At 35.4% G+C, this 16,897-nt stretch overlaps 1 non-coding gene across 1 annotated transcript; it reads left to right on the forward strand.

Annotated features, from left to right (window-relative positions):
* The first annotated feature begins 15,862 nt into the window (after positions 1–15,862).
* On the forward strand, positions 15,863–15,934 carry TRNAA-CGC (transfer RNA alanine (anticodon CGC)). Its single transcript has one exon. It is a non-coding gene; the product is annotated as a tRNA-Ala (tRNA).
* The last annotated feature ends 963 nt before the right edge of the window (positions 15,935–16,897 follow it).

Here is a 16,897-nt window from a genome sequence, read left to right on the forward strand (position 1 = left end):
GTCGACCACAAGATGTATTGCCTGTATTACATCGTTCTAGACTAATTAGAACGAATATAACTCTCTAGAACGGCAGTATAACCTACGGGTAACTACTGCTTTCTGCTTCTGAAAACTAACTTCAAACACTTTAAGTGTATCTCTTAAACCACCACAACACTTTATTAATTTACTTTTCAAGCTATAACACTTTACATTGTCATTATAAGTCAAGAACAGGTGAACATTTACTACAAGTTAATTAAACTTAAAAATAAAATCGCTCTCTACTAAGACCGGTAATGATGTAATATACGGCTGCCTAAGCCTATGTCCATCTACTATTTGCTACTCCTAAAAACGAACATAGAACACCTACTTTGCACCCAAATTCAAGCCAGAACACACCACTTCACAATAATAAGTCAATAACAGATGAACATTTACTTCAAGTTAATTAAACTTAAAAATGAAATAGCTATAAGACCGGTAATGATCTAACGTACGGCGCTAATCCCCTGATAGCCGATTAACGGACATGAGCGCCACTCGACCACAAAATTAATATCTAATATGCTTATATAAATTTATTACGTCATAAACTATGTTTATACCGATATGATAGTTTAAAAAGAGGATTCGACTTCGGTAAGAATAACTGAAAGAATGTTGTTTGAAGGTATGTATGTCTCATTCTATAGCACAACCTACAGACTTGACGGATTTTAACATATTATAAGGTGTCGTTGTACTCGTCTAAGTAGATGGAGTGACAAAGGCTATATTTTAAGCAATCGGCATATTAGTTTTATAAACCTAATTATTAAAAAAAATTAAACAACTTTAAAAATTCGAAGTATTAAACCTTAATCACTACCTACCCACTTATACAGTTCTCTACTTACACATATCATCAACTATTTGTAAGACAAACCAAGAAAGAACCGAAGAAAATCCAACGAGATTTTCAGTCTTAATAACTTTCTGATAAACAGCAGTTATTACGTAATAAAAAACTTATAGAGGTGACATTTCCCTACTCTTGCATAGTCCCAACAACACTACCGAATAAAACTAGTCCCCTGGGAAACAGGAACTAGAAATTAACATGCAATGGACGACTATAACTTCGGGTCCCTGAGGCTCGCCAATGGTTTAATTAATGGTTGGGCGGCACAATGTTTTGGTTAGCTAAAGAGCCTAATAGAGATAGGGGTCGTTACGTTTCAACGTACAGTTTGGGTTCGATACAAAACTATGTTAACAATAGCTATACAAGCTAATTGTACTCCTAGTATCTAAAATGCCTTACCCATGAACAGCTATTTTGAAGGTGGTAGAACCCTTTGTGGTTCGACTCCGGCGGCACCACCGCCACACCTATTTCTACCTAATAACAGCAGTGTTAGGCGCTGCTGTGTTCCGGTTTGAAGGGTGTGGTAAGGGAGACATACTTTTCCGAGGCGTTCCAGCTTAGTCCTCAGGGGTAGCGGCGCATCTGTGGCCGACCTCAGGTAGGAATATCTAATCCTATCTGGGGTTGATTACAGATGTCCATGGGCGGCAGTAGCCACTTGCCATCAGGTGGACTGCATGCTCGTCTGCTACTTCTATATTATAAAAAAAAGCTATTTTAAAGAATTAATTTTGTCAAAGTAAGCTAAAACTGCTATTGAGGCTTAGATTTAAAGGAGATTATTCTCATAAAAGACGGTTATCACTTACTTGAGGACATAGATACAATATTAAGTAGTTCGTTGTCGCGCCGGAATAAATGATTATACTCATCTGACGCATACCTTTCAATTACTTATTTCTGTGAAAATATCAAGCGCGGGAATGTGTTTTGGATGTCAGTTTGAAAGTAGAACCCTCTGTCTTCGAATGTGGCGGAATCAGTCGATACGATATACTAACCCCTTGGAGCAGCGTGGTGAAGTATCTTCCAGACCTCTTTATAAGGAACAGGAGGAGTTGAATCAGTTGCAACCAGAGACGGAGTGCACAGATCTGTCGCAATATCGTTTGCAATTTTTTTTTAAACAGTTCCACTTTAAAATATCTCTAGCTTCCTTGAATAACTTGCAAGTTAAAACCTATTAGTTCACTCCATCTTTGTGCGTTACACGAGGTAAATTTAATCTAATTACGTAACATTCGCGTGAAATATTATATTATTATGACAACGAGTTACGTGAATGTAAGCTCATTACACGGTGTAATGTCGTTAATGGTAATGATGTACCTGTGTCAAGTGTGGGCTATATTATCCGCTTTCTTATTCTCTTTAGAGTTCCATGCAAATAAAAAAAACGGAACGTGCGCACGTCCATCCGTTTGTCAAAACCAACCAATTCTTTTGAACCTCTCCACGCGAGTTAATTTTCAACTTTTTACGTAAAATATAGAAGTAGCAAACGGTACACCGTTTTTTTTTTATAATATAGGAATAGCAGACTAGCATCTGATGATAAGTGGCTATTGCCGCTCATGGACATCTGTAATCAACCCCAGATAGGATTAGATATTCCTACCTGAGGTCGGCCACAGATGCGCCGCTACCCCTGAGGACTAAGCTGGAACGCCTCGGAAAAGTCTGTTTCCCTTACCCCTCAACACGGAACACAGAAGCGCCTAACACTGCTGTTATTAGGTAGAAATAGGTGTGGCGGTGGTGCTGCTGGAGTCGAACCACAAAGGGTTCTACCACATTCAAACGTGATACGTAGCCACTGCTATTAAGGATATTAGTTATCAACCAACGATAGCATTGTGTCCTTTTAAATGAAAGTCATAGATGCGATTCTATCCCTGATTACGAAACCATTCCGCACTATACAAACCAAAAAAATACCAGCAGTTAATACAACTGTTGTAAAGTTGAAATAGGTGTGACGTTAGTGCTCCCGAAGTCCAATGACGAAAGTCTTTTCACTTTCTTTCCTTATATAACGTTGGTATTTGTTTTAATTGACGACCCGCAAGCGTAGCATACTCTACACCGGTCTGATATAATAAAAAGGTTGTCGGGTATGTTTCCTGGTTGAGCTATATTGCATCTACTCTAGATCACGTAAATAAGTAGTAGTTTTAGGAATATATTTACGAGTAGGTACTACGAAATAAGAGTGCTTTCTAAGAATAAAAAGGCCTTGAGTCCGGATGCTAGCCGCGTATTGATAAATATTATAATACTTTGAGACTTTATCCACACACGTTTGAGAGATTACTAAGAATTTTTATTCTTGCATGTTTATTTTAATATTTCCTACTCTATCAAAGCATATTAATTAGCAAACCATTCCAATTGCAAATTATACAAACTTCAGTATCATGTTCCAATCGTGTACTTTCTATTTAAGCTATTAAGATGCATAAAGTAATGTTTTCCAGGAATATTAATGTTTGTAACGAGCTGTCGCTGTATGTGATAGTAGCAAACATATCATTTTAACATAAAATGAAATACTTTAATAACTTTCCAACCCGCGTGGCGGAGCTGCCACCACACCGGTCTGACGCGCAAAGGGTCCCGGGTTCGATCGCCGGCCAGACAGATATCTGAATGATTTGGGTGTTTGTGTATTTGTCTATGTATGTCCATGACACCCACGACACAGGGAATCCTAGTGTGGGGCTGTGAGTGTAGAAAGCTTTTATTATTCTACTTCAAAGATATGTTTGAAGACACCTATCAGAAAATAACTAAAAAAAACAAAATTGAAAATTGATCCCCTCAAAAAGCTGCTAGATAATGCTCGTCGTATATAGCCTCTATTTAAGATTTTAGATATTTACCGTATTAATTTAATAATGAGATTTAATACACGTGAAATATCGCATCATAATAAGAGCCGTAGCACACATATATTCATAGAGTTTAATAGTAAGCAAATCCATTACTTAATCTTCTCATACAGTCAATGCATAGTAATACACTTCAATACTATTGAGCATTACACTTCGAGAACAAACAGTAGTAACCGCTCAGATCATAACAGTATCTGAAGCCACGCTTACAATAATAATGATGGGATTAGTCGAACTTTATCCCGGGATCTTTGTGCAGCTAATACCGGGATGATCGGTTTAAGGCGTTTATACACGTATACGCTACCTTTACAACATTGAGTGACTCGACATTTTCTGTAATTATTTGCTTATGTTACAAATGTATTATTTTATGACTTGTCAGCTTAAATAATGTCTAAAAAAGCTCTTAACGGCGTGTGTAATTTAATTTGCTCTTGGCTAACTTGGTAGAATATGGCCTAACCAAGCAAGTATTATTTAATTTCAAATATTAAATATAAAATAATAAAAAGATAGTTCTTAACCTATTCTAGTCCTTAAAATATTAATGTAAAGAGCATATTGCAAAAAATCAATACCCAATACGACGTGAAGAAGCATAATAGTTACATCTAGACGTACCTAAAACTATTCATACCGTTATACTTCGAGAAAGCTCTGTACGAGTATGATCATAACAGTAGCTGCCGTAACGTTTTACAGTAATAATAACGGGATTAGTAGAGCGTCGTTCCGGGATCTTTGTGCACTTAATCCCGGGATAGCTCAGAATGTAAGCGGAGTTATGATCCATTTTACGGTACCTTCGCCCTATTACAAGATCCTTGCAGTTCTAAAGTGAAATGGAAAACTTGTGTAAAATACAGATAGAAGAACGTTATAACGAGGCTTGCTTTTATCATACTAAAATCTCTACTGAAGCGTTGGCAGTAATTTTCAGAATTTATTTTTTATTTTAAAAGTTGTCCGATCCGTTCATACGTAACTGATGAATTTATTTCAATCCTTTGGGTCGTGGATTTGTGTCATTTTTGTGTGTTTCACGTGGCATCTAATTGTAGATATATGAGCGTAGAAAGTCATAATCAACCCTGAAATAGTACTCATGATGGATGATTTCATGTTTATCTTGGTTTTAATGTTTTTACGCCAGTAGGATAAATTTGACATTTTCCAAAATACTATAATTCATAGAATACTAACAACAGTAAATATAATATTAAAAACTTCCATTATGTTAACAAAGCACACAATAAATACGTTAACTCTTAATTTTAAATCAAATAAATACTCATTCGCAAAGAAAAAAAGACATCCGCGCCTATCAAAAGCCTTTCAATTTTCTTTATAAATATTGAGCAGAATCTGACGGGATATTAAATGAATTATAGGAGAGATCGTGCAAATAATTCACCGAGAAAATTGTATCTGTTTCAGCTTACGGGTCTGTTACGCTAAAAGGGTTTTCGTGTCGAGACACTGTTATTTTGTTATATTGATTCATTTATGTAATGACGCGGCAATTTAAAGTTCTGTCGTATTTTTATATTATCACGCTGTTGGCTTAAATAAAAATATCTATTTGTGTACGATAACACCAGTAAATATAAGCAACAAAAGCCGAAATGCCGGAATATACAGGAATACTTTCAATTAAAATATTTTGATAAAGATTATTCATTAATAAAATCCAATGTAATCTGATGGTATGAAAACAACAAATCAACGGGATGATCCGAAGTGTTAGCAGCCAGCATTTCTAAGTTGTCAAAATTAATTATTAGTATCGTCATTTGCTAAAACGGCTAAGGAAAATATCATGAGGAAATCCTTATGCCCGAGAGTTCTTTAAAAAAGTTCTCAACAGTACTTGAAGTCAATATGCATTTGACCAGCACGATCGACTTTGGTCTTAACCACTCCGAAATAAACCCGTGTCTAATAATGAGAAAGTAATGGGTTGACGACGACAAGATGAATTAATAAACATTCTTCCTTAGTACTCATTTATGTATAAGCAAGAAATTATGTAAAAAATGCTGATACTGCTAGATCATCTGCTTAGGCAGTACGCTGTCAATCAGTGTAACAGATTTACTTAAGTACTAGATTTTTAACCGTCTATTCCCAAAATTGTATAAGGAGCGTTCCAATTTAGTTTATAGCAAGTCATTAGGTATGTAACTTAAGAATTTCTGAATTAATTTTCCGTCAAGTAAAGCAGTTTTTTACGTCTAGCTAGATTAAGTTACACGTTTTCAGACCACGTCAAAGGTTAATCTCATTTCGTGACTCAGCCGAATTCTTATCTGTTTGTCATCAATTTGTTAACCTGTCACCGCTGAGAACGGATAATCATTATCTGTTTTGTTGGTGTTTATATATTTTCCTTCACTATTTATTAGAAGGTGGTAGAACCCTTTGTGGTTCGACTCCGGCGGCACCACCGCCACACCTATTTCTACCTAATAACAGCAGTGTTAGGTGTTGCTGTGTTCCGGTTTGAAGTATGTGGTAAGGGAGACAGACTTTTCCGAGACGTTCCAGCTTAGTCCTCAGGGGTAGCGGCGCATCTGTGGCCGACCTTAGGTAGGAATATCTAATCCTATCTGAGGTTGATTACAGATGTCCATGGGTGGCAGTAGCCACTTACCATCAGGTGGACTTCATGCTCGTCTGCTACTCCTATATTATAATTTTTTTATCAAACTCGCTAAATAAATTGGTGTATAAAAAAATATCATATGTAAGGAAGATTTTATTTTTATTTTGTATATATTTTCCATTCATTCACCAGCGTTAAGGTGTCTATTTTTGAAAACGGGCTTCATTTAGTTAGCAATTTTCAGACTATTCCCGCGCCCTCTGCATTCAGTTACTCGTTGTCTTTTTAAGTTCGTCCGTCTACCTAGGAAAGGGGACTCCTTTTGCTAAAGCACGATTGCTACTTAAAAACTTTATAGTAGTTTTCAGTCCGTAAAGCAGTATGGCGCGTTGACCTCAGCTTTAAGAGACACAAAGATGTCACAATAACTGTATGAAACACCTAGTCACAAAGCATGAATTTAAATTCATCGTACAAATTGGATCAAACCATGAACCCTTTGTGTGTCACACCAATATGGCGCATGCGCCACGCAATTCACCAAAAAACAGATACTTCGAAAGGAGAAGAAAACCGTTTTTTATATAGTGTCTAGTACCCTTACCAGGAGTTTTTACGTTTCGACAAATATGACTGTTTTGGTATTTGTTTACGTATTTGCCCATACAAATTCCAATCAGCGCCCCTAGCGGATTGTGTCAAAACTAGGAAATCGTATGGGCCAATACGTAAACAAATACCAAAACAGTCATATTTGTCGAAACGTAAAAACTCCTGGTAAGGGTACAGACATGAATAATGGTTATTTTATCAATACCAATCTTTAATAGCTCTCTATTAACCACTCAATCCGGTTTTGGCAGCGTTTCCAACATTATTTATACTTGTAAATTCACCACTTACTGTCACGTTCCTTTGATTGAGGAGTTGAATATTTTATTCTTTTCCAGATTGGATCCAGATCGTATTGTAATAGTATTTTGATTGATGAAATCGTTCGTTCTATCCGAGAAATATTTATAGTAAGTATCATAATAACTTTCATATTAGCAATGTAATAAATGATGAAGTATACGCCGAAATTAGAAGGTAGTATCTATTAATATCATCGCACATGCGTTTATCGGCAAATTATAACATTGTTTCAGAGATATTTAAATTCGATACCAGGGTCTAAATTTTATTACTTTTCAAAATAAATATTATTTCCAATGATTTTGTTATTTAAGTGATTCTATCTGAAAATCGTAAACTTATTATATGTATTTTGGTAAGGACATAATCTTCAAATAATCTATCTCCAACTTTACTATATCATTGAAAAACTGATCTACATAATATTAATTCTTTCCACTTAACTAAATTGATTGTCCGAAACCGATCGGATTTAAACCAACTAGTCTTCATAAGCCGATATAGCAATTTTCACATGAACATAGCAAATCTGATAAACCGAAAGTTACTGGGATTGTTCACCAAATAAATCTAATAGTCCGTTATTGCGAAAACACGGAAACTAAGTGAATAACGAATGAAAGGAAAATACGGAGTGTTTATATATTTCACGCAAAACTTTCCGCGACATATTGCCACGGACGAAGTTGGGAAAATATTTTGTTTGGGCCGAATTATAAATCAATAACGGACTTGAGCTTGCAGCAAGTCGGGAAGTGGCCATTTTACGGACATGTTTCCTGTTTTAGTTTTTTAGTTTCTGTTTGTGTTTCTTCAAAATATTTTATGTGTCCGTGTGGTTATAGATAAACATTTTTTAAATTAATATAAAACTTAAATAAACATATGATTTTATTTCCCGTTTTGTCATTCTTAAAGCTAACAACATTAGAGTTTATACATTTACTCGTTTTGTAATTAACCATAGAAGTAAAATATAAAAACAAAATAATCCTAAAAACGTGCATTTTAATTATTTTTTTCACCGACGCCCTACATGACAAAATTTCCCAGTTTGTGTCATCATGTTAATACAATTCATGAAGCAAAATAATTTCGTCATTTTTTGTTAGCCATATTTTTAGAATTCCATGTCATTTCCAGACAAAATAAACGAAAGGGACATGAGTGTTTATTTTTTCTTCGCCGAAATATTGACATTGTGGCAGAGGAAATATTTTTTTCCGAGTGAATTACAAAACAATATGGTTTCGGATTTCTTCAACATACGACGCGAAGATGCCTTCTGTACGTTTTGGGTATTATTTATAAGTATTTTTTTGTTGTTTACTTTCTTATTTTTGATATATTTTTAAAAAGTAACTTTAACAAAAAAAGCAGTGATAGCCTAGTGGTTAAGAAACTCGACCTCTCGATCAAGGGGTCCGAGGTTCAAATCCCAGGCACGCACCTCTGAATAAATAACAAGATTAACATATAAAAAGATAAATTATCTAACTTGGATATTATTATATAAAAAATACACAATTTTCACACATAAGCCATCTACTGATAATAAATCGTAACTTTCACCGTACGGTATAGAATACAATTACAAAAAAATAGTTTTGTAAGTAATTAAGCTTGTCTACGTTTACGTCAAAATATATCCACCAGCAGATTAGACTAATATTTTTTCGTAGCTAATTTAGCTTATTCTACACAGTAAACGGCTATGCGAATAAATCCAATTTAGCTTTAATAGTAATTAAAAACATTCATAACACAATTTGCATACTAAGTATAAAAATATTAAATTTCATAACAAAAAATAATATATTCATGGCGACCCAAATTAAGTGCACAAAAGAGCAAATTCCAACATTAACCATTTAAAGTTCCAAATTGAATATTTAATGTCGCCTGAAGTTTTTATACATATGTATAAACTTCTTTTACCATGCTTCATTATAACGTCAACTTTTTTATATGTAAAATATACATTGCTCGTTAGATACCTAAAAATTTGTTGAAATAAAATTTTACAAGCCGTAATCAGCGATGTACATTGTATAATAATTTATCACGTATTTCTGTGAATATCATACTAATCCCCAGGAAAATATGAACAGACAAAGCTTTTACAGAGTTCAGTTGACGTCACCCCCGGGATCAGATACGGGGTAAGCAGCCCTATATAAATAATAGTTGCAAAAATAGTTCTTTTCACAGGAGCGTGATAAAGTTTTAAAATAATGTAATGTAACTAATAAGTAACTGCATGAATTCGATTTTCATAGATTTTTAATTATATGTATTATAATTTAGTGAAATGAACATTTGATACAATGTTGTGTATAAATGTTGAAATAATTTAAAATCATTCATCGGGCACACACACACGAATGCAAACACGCACGCACGCACAAATCCATAATATGTCTATAGGATGATATAATTATGTAAATCATTTCCACTGGTTTTATTTTTTGCGTACTATAAAAGTATTATAGTACATAAAAATAAATAATATTATGTACCGATATAATATAACTTACACGATACTAAATTATTTAATAATTTGAATGCGTAACAAAGAAATGACAAAGTTATATTTGTCTATAACATCCAATTTTAATTTTATCTCCAACTGAAACTTATTTTCTTTCATAATCCTAGTTTTGTAAGGCTATACGAACGATTAAGAACGAAGAACATTCTCATCAGTTCTCGAACTGCCGGAAACATGTGCGATGGTGCAATGAGCGATGGCTTTTCTTGTGTTATGTACAGATGTACGATGTTACAAACAAAGTATTTAATTTCTATCAACACCCTGTATTCTTTAAAGTTGCAACTTCGATTTGTGTATATGAATAATGTGATATTTAATGACGTAATGACTCTATGTCTCTAGTAGTAAGCGAATTTGTACTTGAAGGTGGTGGAATCCTTTGTAGTTCGATTGCGGCGGCAACACCGCAACACCTATTTCTGCCTAATAACAGCAGTGCTGTGCTCTGGTTTGAAGGGTGTGGTAAGGGAGAATTATTTTTCCCAGGCGTTCCAGCTTAGTTATCACGGGTAGTGGCGCATCGGTGGCCGACCTCAGATAGGAATGTCTAATGCTATCTAGGGGTGATTACAGACGCCGAACGCGCCAGGGAGCGCGCTGACCTCGCGCGGAGGAGGCGCCGAAGGTGCAGATAGCGCCCCCCCGGCGCGGTGTCCCTGTAGTCCTGGGACTAGAATAGGACTACGGTATCCCCTGCCAGACGTAAGAGGGGACTAAAAGGGGGCTCCCGGGGTTGCGGGCGGCAAGATTGGGAGGTCGAGCCGTCCGACAAGCAACTCCGGCAAGGAAGGCGGTGTGTGTGGTCGCATACCGTCGTAAATACCAGACGGTGTGGCGAGTCCTGAAGCTCACCTAGGCGGAGCCCGAAGGGGCAACGCGTTCAGAGGACTCCGGTTGCATTCCATTGGAGATCCCGGAGTCCTCTTGGCAACGCTGAGGTCGGCCACCGGGGGGGTTTTAGTGCGGTAAGAATCCCACATAACCCTGTGTCGCTCCCACGGCACGGGGGATCTTTTGAAGGCTTCCCCTTCGAAAACAAAAAAAAGGGGGCGATTACAGATGTAGATGGGCGACAGTAGTCACTTACAATCAGGTGGATTGCATGGTCATCTGCTACTCCTATATTATGAAAATACCTTACCTAACCTAACCTAACATAAATCCCTCTCACTCTGAAAGGAGACCCATGCCCCTATCATCATCATCATCATCATCATCATCATCATCATCATCATCATCATCATCATCATCATCATCATCATCATCATCAACCCATTACGGTCCCACTGCTGGACACGGGTTTCCTCTCATAATGAGAAGGATTAGGCCATAGTCCACCGCGCTGGCCAAGTGCGTATTGATATACTTCACATACCTTTGAGATTTTATTAAAATCTCTTAGGTATGCAGGTTTCCTCACGACGTTTTCTTTCACCGTTTAGCAAGTGATAATTAATTTCTAATACGCACATAACTTCGAAAAATTAGAGGTGCGTGCCTGGGATTTGAACCCTGGATCCCTCCATCGAGAAGCCGAGTTTCTAACCACTACGCTATCACTGCCTTTATAGACAGTATAAGCACATACGTTGATATTCAGTACCACCTGTTTAGTTAAAACTTAATTTGTGGGAACAAGAAACACTTTCCTCGAAGTAAGTAACGGAGCGACGCGAGTTGTTCCCGGAGGACATCTGGCGCACTTACCCGGAGAGTGCAACTTTCAGCTACATGTTTGTATTGTCTACATTCTGGGTAGGTACGTAAAGATGCTAAAATGATTATGTATTTTTTATAATACAGGTATAGTAGACTAGTATACAGTCCACCTGATGGTAAATGGCTAACGTAAAGATGCTTAAAATTATTATTATGTTTTGTTATACTATAGCAATAGCAGACGAGCATGCTGTCTACCTAATGGTTATTGCCGCCAGATAGGATTACATTCCTACTTGAGTGTCGGCGATAGTGCGCCGCTACTTCTGAGGACGAAGCCGGAACTCCTCGGAGAAGTATGTTTCCCTTGCCACACCGTTCATACCAGAACCCAGCAGCGCTGCTGTTTTACGGCTTAACACTGCTGTTTTTAGATACTTATAGGTGTTGCGGTAGTGCCTCCGGAGTCGAACCACAAATGGGTCTACCACCTTTGAAAATATTTTTTAAACATACATTTGATATTATATTATAGAAGTAGCAATAAAGCTTGCAGTCAACCAGAAAATAAGCAAGCACTGCCCATGTAAATCAAAGTACCACTCGAGATCGCTTAGACACGTTACACTGAGGACTAAGTTGGAACGCCTCGTAGTATATCTCCTCATTTAAAACAATTCTAAGCATCATTATTCACACATTTGTAAACGGACTTCCGCCAGGCGAAATGAATTTTACGTACTATGTAGAAAAGTAAAATGTGCCAGTATTCTTCTTTCATAGACTCAGCTAAAAAGTCCGTCGAAGTTCTATTCGCAATGAAAGAAAATTGTGTAGTCAGTACAAATATTTAGAAAGTGCACCACAAGTGTACGAGTTGCAAAGGAAACTTCACAACGATCCCAATATTTACTGAGCTTTGAGTTGGTAAAGCTTCCTTTTACAAAAATAGGTGTGTTGTACGCTTTAAAAGTTCCTATCAATTTCCCTGACGTAGTACATATTAAACATAATTTGATTTTAACACACAAATAATGACGCCATGGTCAATGGTCATGTATGTGTAATTAACCCAAGATAAGATAAGTCTTACCTCAGATCGGGCGCAGATATGCTGCTACATCTGAGGACATAGATTAAATGCCTCGAATATGAAGAATGTCTTCTTTCAAACACTGAGTCGAACCACATTTCTTTGAATATAAATTCATGTGAATTAATGTAAATAATAATAATTAATATTAGTCAAAGCATATATGTCTCAAAGATTATGTGACTGGCAGGAGTTTAGGACACAATCCAACAAAATTTTAGAATGAAAGTTTTCTCGTGTTATTTTCCTTCATAATTAAAGCAATTGATAATACATTCTTAATACATCGAAAAATCAGACAAAAGGCTGGCAACGTATAAAATTCTACCTTTGTATAATTTCTGTTAGGTATATAAACTTGAAGTAAATAAAAGGCTTAGTTATAAAACTTCTTAATAATAAAAAAACACTAAAACTGCAAAGGGCGACTTTACAATCATTCTAATATTTACAAAGCCACTTTGAGAGTACCATAAAGTTAACTCCTTAAGAATAACATAGCAGATAAATACGGGACCAACATCAAACACGATATAAAGATATAAAACGGCAATAAAACGCGGTCACCATTACGACCACCTGTCTCAGGATATGAAAATAAAATGTTTCATTTGTACTAATATACTACGGATGCGGCGGTCTGTTTGTTTGTCGAATAGAGAGGAAAACTGTTGTTTCATTTGTTTTATCGACAATCCATTACTGACCCATTGCTGGACACGGGTCTCCTCTCAGAGTGAAAGGGGATTAAGTGCGAATAGGTAGATTTCACACACCTTTGAGAAGTTTTCTTTTTTTAAGAACTATTTCTTAGCCACACGGCTAACATCATGAGGAAACGTATACAAGATTCCTTACGATGTTTTCCTTCACCGTTTTAGCAAGTGATAATTAATTTCTAATAATGGACATAATATGAAAAATCGGACATGTAATCTGGGATTTCAACGCCAAACCCCTAGATTGAGAGGGTGAGTTGTAACCACTAGACTGTCATTGCTCATCCTTGTATTATACTTATATTAATTACAATGATCTGAATGCACATAAATGTTCTAAAATAATCTCATTTTTAAGGACTAAAATCTAGCAATCTTGTCTTTTGCGGTTCCATTTCAAAAACACAAAACAACAACCATACCTAACTATAACGAGTAGAAAATGCTTTAAACCCTCATTCCTAATGGACGGAATGTCTTGCGATCGTCTGTTTGTTTCCCGTTTTTACTCATGGCTTCCAGCGGCGTTTGTAAGGAAGAGAAAAACACGCTTTATATTTTGTGCATTTTAACATTTTCTCCCCATTTTTGCAATTTTAATGATGACGGAAAATAGTTCTATTTTAACTAAAGAGTAACGTTTCTTTATTTGTTCAGTTTGTAAGCTCTTTTAGGATTTTATAAATTACTAATGGCCTGCTCAAAATTTTAAGTAAGTTATTTACATAATTAACTTGCATAATATTATACAAATTAGTAAACAAATTGTTTTGTCGCTAAAATGAACTGCTGTCAGACCCTTGCTAAAAAAGCTGGCTGGCTGCAATCCTATATACATTTAATTACTACCACGGATCTTTACTTAAAAGAAATCTGTACTTAGAAGAAATTTAATGAACTATTACATAACGCTTCTTCAAGGTAGATTGGTGAGAGGAGTCAACGCTAATCTTATCGGATGTACTCAAGTTGATAGGGCTTTCAACACGATTACTACTGCAATCCAATTATAACTTACCATGCCTTTAGAAGCAAGTTAGCGCGGTAGTAAACCACTACTGGTCACCCGTGAAACTTCCGACCGCGCCCAATGTTGCTTAACTCTAAAGCACGAAAGCACATATTAAAGACTAGCAGACCCGGCAAACTTTGTACCGCCTCAAAATGTATTTATTAAATATATTTCATAAAAATATAGCCTTTGTTACTCGTAGATAATGTAGCTTTCGAATGGTGAAATAATTTTTAAAATCGGTCCAGTTTTTTTTGAGTTTATTCATTACAACCAAACAAACAAACAAAGTTTTCCTCTTTATAATATTAGTATAGATTAGCGATCACCCATCCAATTTCGAATCCAATGCCCCTTCGTTTTATATATTTGTATATCGATTAAGATTGTCAAAACCTATTCCAAAAGTTAAATTATTAAACAAACGATGAGTGTTAGTAAAAGAAAAATATATAGAACAAAGAAAAATGTTTCTTTCAAAATTAAGAAAATGAATATAGCGAACGTCGCATGCTGAAACTAGTGTTTATACTCGTCATGAAACATAACGTAAATTTTACGAGTCGGCCATATTGGCTTCACGATGATAGAATCAATAACTTATTGCCTCTTTCATAAATATTTTTAGGGTTTCGGATGTTCAAAAGGCATGAATTAGGATTTTTGGCTTAACTCAGAAATGTTTTTAATGGGAACAAAACATAACACATAGACAATTACTATGAAAAAAGACTTAACTGCTTAAAAATCCTATTACACAATTTAGATGAGTCCAACGATACCTTATATTATAAAATCCGTCGCTGTTTGCGTTGCAGTGACGTGTCACAGAATATACATCCACGTAAATATTGCCCTCCGCAGATGTGAAAAAACGTACCAAAGCATTTCAAAATTAACACACTACACACCATAGATATATTATACTAACTCAGTAGGATAATCTATCTATACTACACACACTAGAGCAAAATATAAATGTACGTATATCATCTGACTTATAGTTGACATGGTATGTGTAAGCATCCCATGTAAACAAGAGTAATCTTTTAATATATTTACTTAAAAACTTTATATATATTACTATTTGACGTTGTGTTGCCATATGAATAAAAAAATGTTAAGGGTGAACAACCCTTATCACTTAGGGGTATGAAAAATATATAGTAGCTGATTCATTCATTCAGACCTACTGAATATGCATATAAAATTTGGTGAAAATCGGTAAAGCCGTTTCGGAGGAGTACGGTAACTTACATTGTGACACGAGAATTTTGTATATAAGATAATTAAACTTTCAACATTCAGATAAATTCAAATAGTTTGTTTCCGACAACATAGTATTTTTATTAATATATTATTTTTATTTTATCTATTTTACAAATTTCTTTCTTGGCACCTAATACAAATTTTACATATTTTATAATAATAACAAACTGTTCCCAAAAGTTTTCCTATACTAAATTATCCCATACAGTACATTGTGTATCAAATTTTCGTAAGTTGAAACACAGGGGGTGTAACTCAGCGGTAGAGTGTCTGCTTCGCATGCTGAAAGTCCTGGGTTCAAATCCCAGCACCTCCACTAACTGAATCATAATTCTCCTGCCTTTTTTGTGATTTTTATATAGGTACATGTTCTGTTGTATTTAAATGTTTTATCGTTTGATTTTTTTCGTATGTGTATGTTTTTTTTATAAAATGTTTTATTTTAATTTTAAATACCTCAACCTGTAGGTAATCTTAAGTATAAAATAAATTAGGATATTTTAAAACATTACTATTTTTTTATTAATACCACTATCGAAAAAATATAATATATTACTGATTATTATTGTATATTAGTGATTATGGATATGATCACCATTTGTTTTTTATTTTATTGATACATCCATATCAATGACTGTTTATGAAACCTGAAACCAATTAAAAAAAATTATCGAGAACCATATTTAGAATAAATGGTTTAAACTTTACAATGTTACTGTTATGTTGTTTGACGACCCGCGTGGCGGAGCGGTCACCATGCCGGTCTGACGCGCAGAGGGTCCCGGGTTCGATCCCCAGCCAGACAGATTTCTAAATGATGAATTTAGATTTCTGTTTCTGGGTCTGGGTGTTTGTGTATTTGTCTCTGTGTGTGACGTGTGTCCATAGCGCTCACGATACAGGGAATCCTAGTGTGGGGCTGTGAGTGTAGAAAGCGTTTTAGTTTTTTTTTAGTTTTAATGTTACTGATAGTACACAGTCTAATGCGAAATACAAAAATTGTATTATCAGTTAGTACCTACTCGGAGCTGGAACAATTATATTATAGCAACTTTGTGACTAAAGCGAGCTGTATAAGGTTAGTAAATTGCTTAAAATAAAAATAAAAGAGCGAAAAGATCCGTGTTTACATTTGGTACCACGAATTGTATAATTTATTTTGAAGACATTTATAAACCAATGGAAAGAGGTCGATGGTAATAGTAATTAACCCATTAGTAGTTGTTAACCCAAAATCAGCAGCGATAGAAAAGTAACAGTTGTTGAAACTCGCCCTATC

This window comes from Epargyreus clarus, unplaced genomic scaffold (genome assembly GCF_041222505.1).
Source record: "Epargyreus clarus isolate Ecla_fem2 unplaced genomic scaffold, WU_Ecla_fem_2.2 ptg000008l, whole genome shotgun sequence".
NCBI lineage: Eukaryota > Metazoa > Arthropoda > Insecta > Lepidoptera > Hesperiidae > Epargyreus > Epargyreus clarus.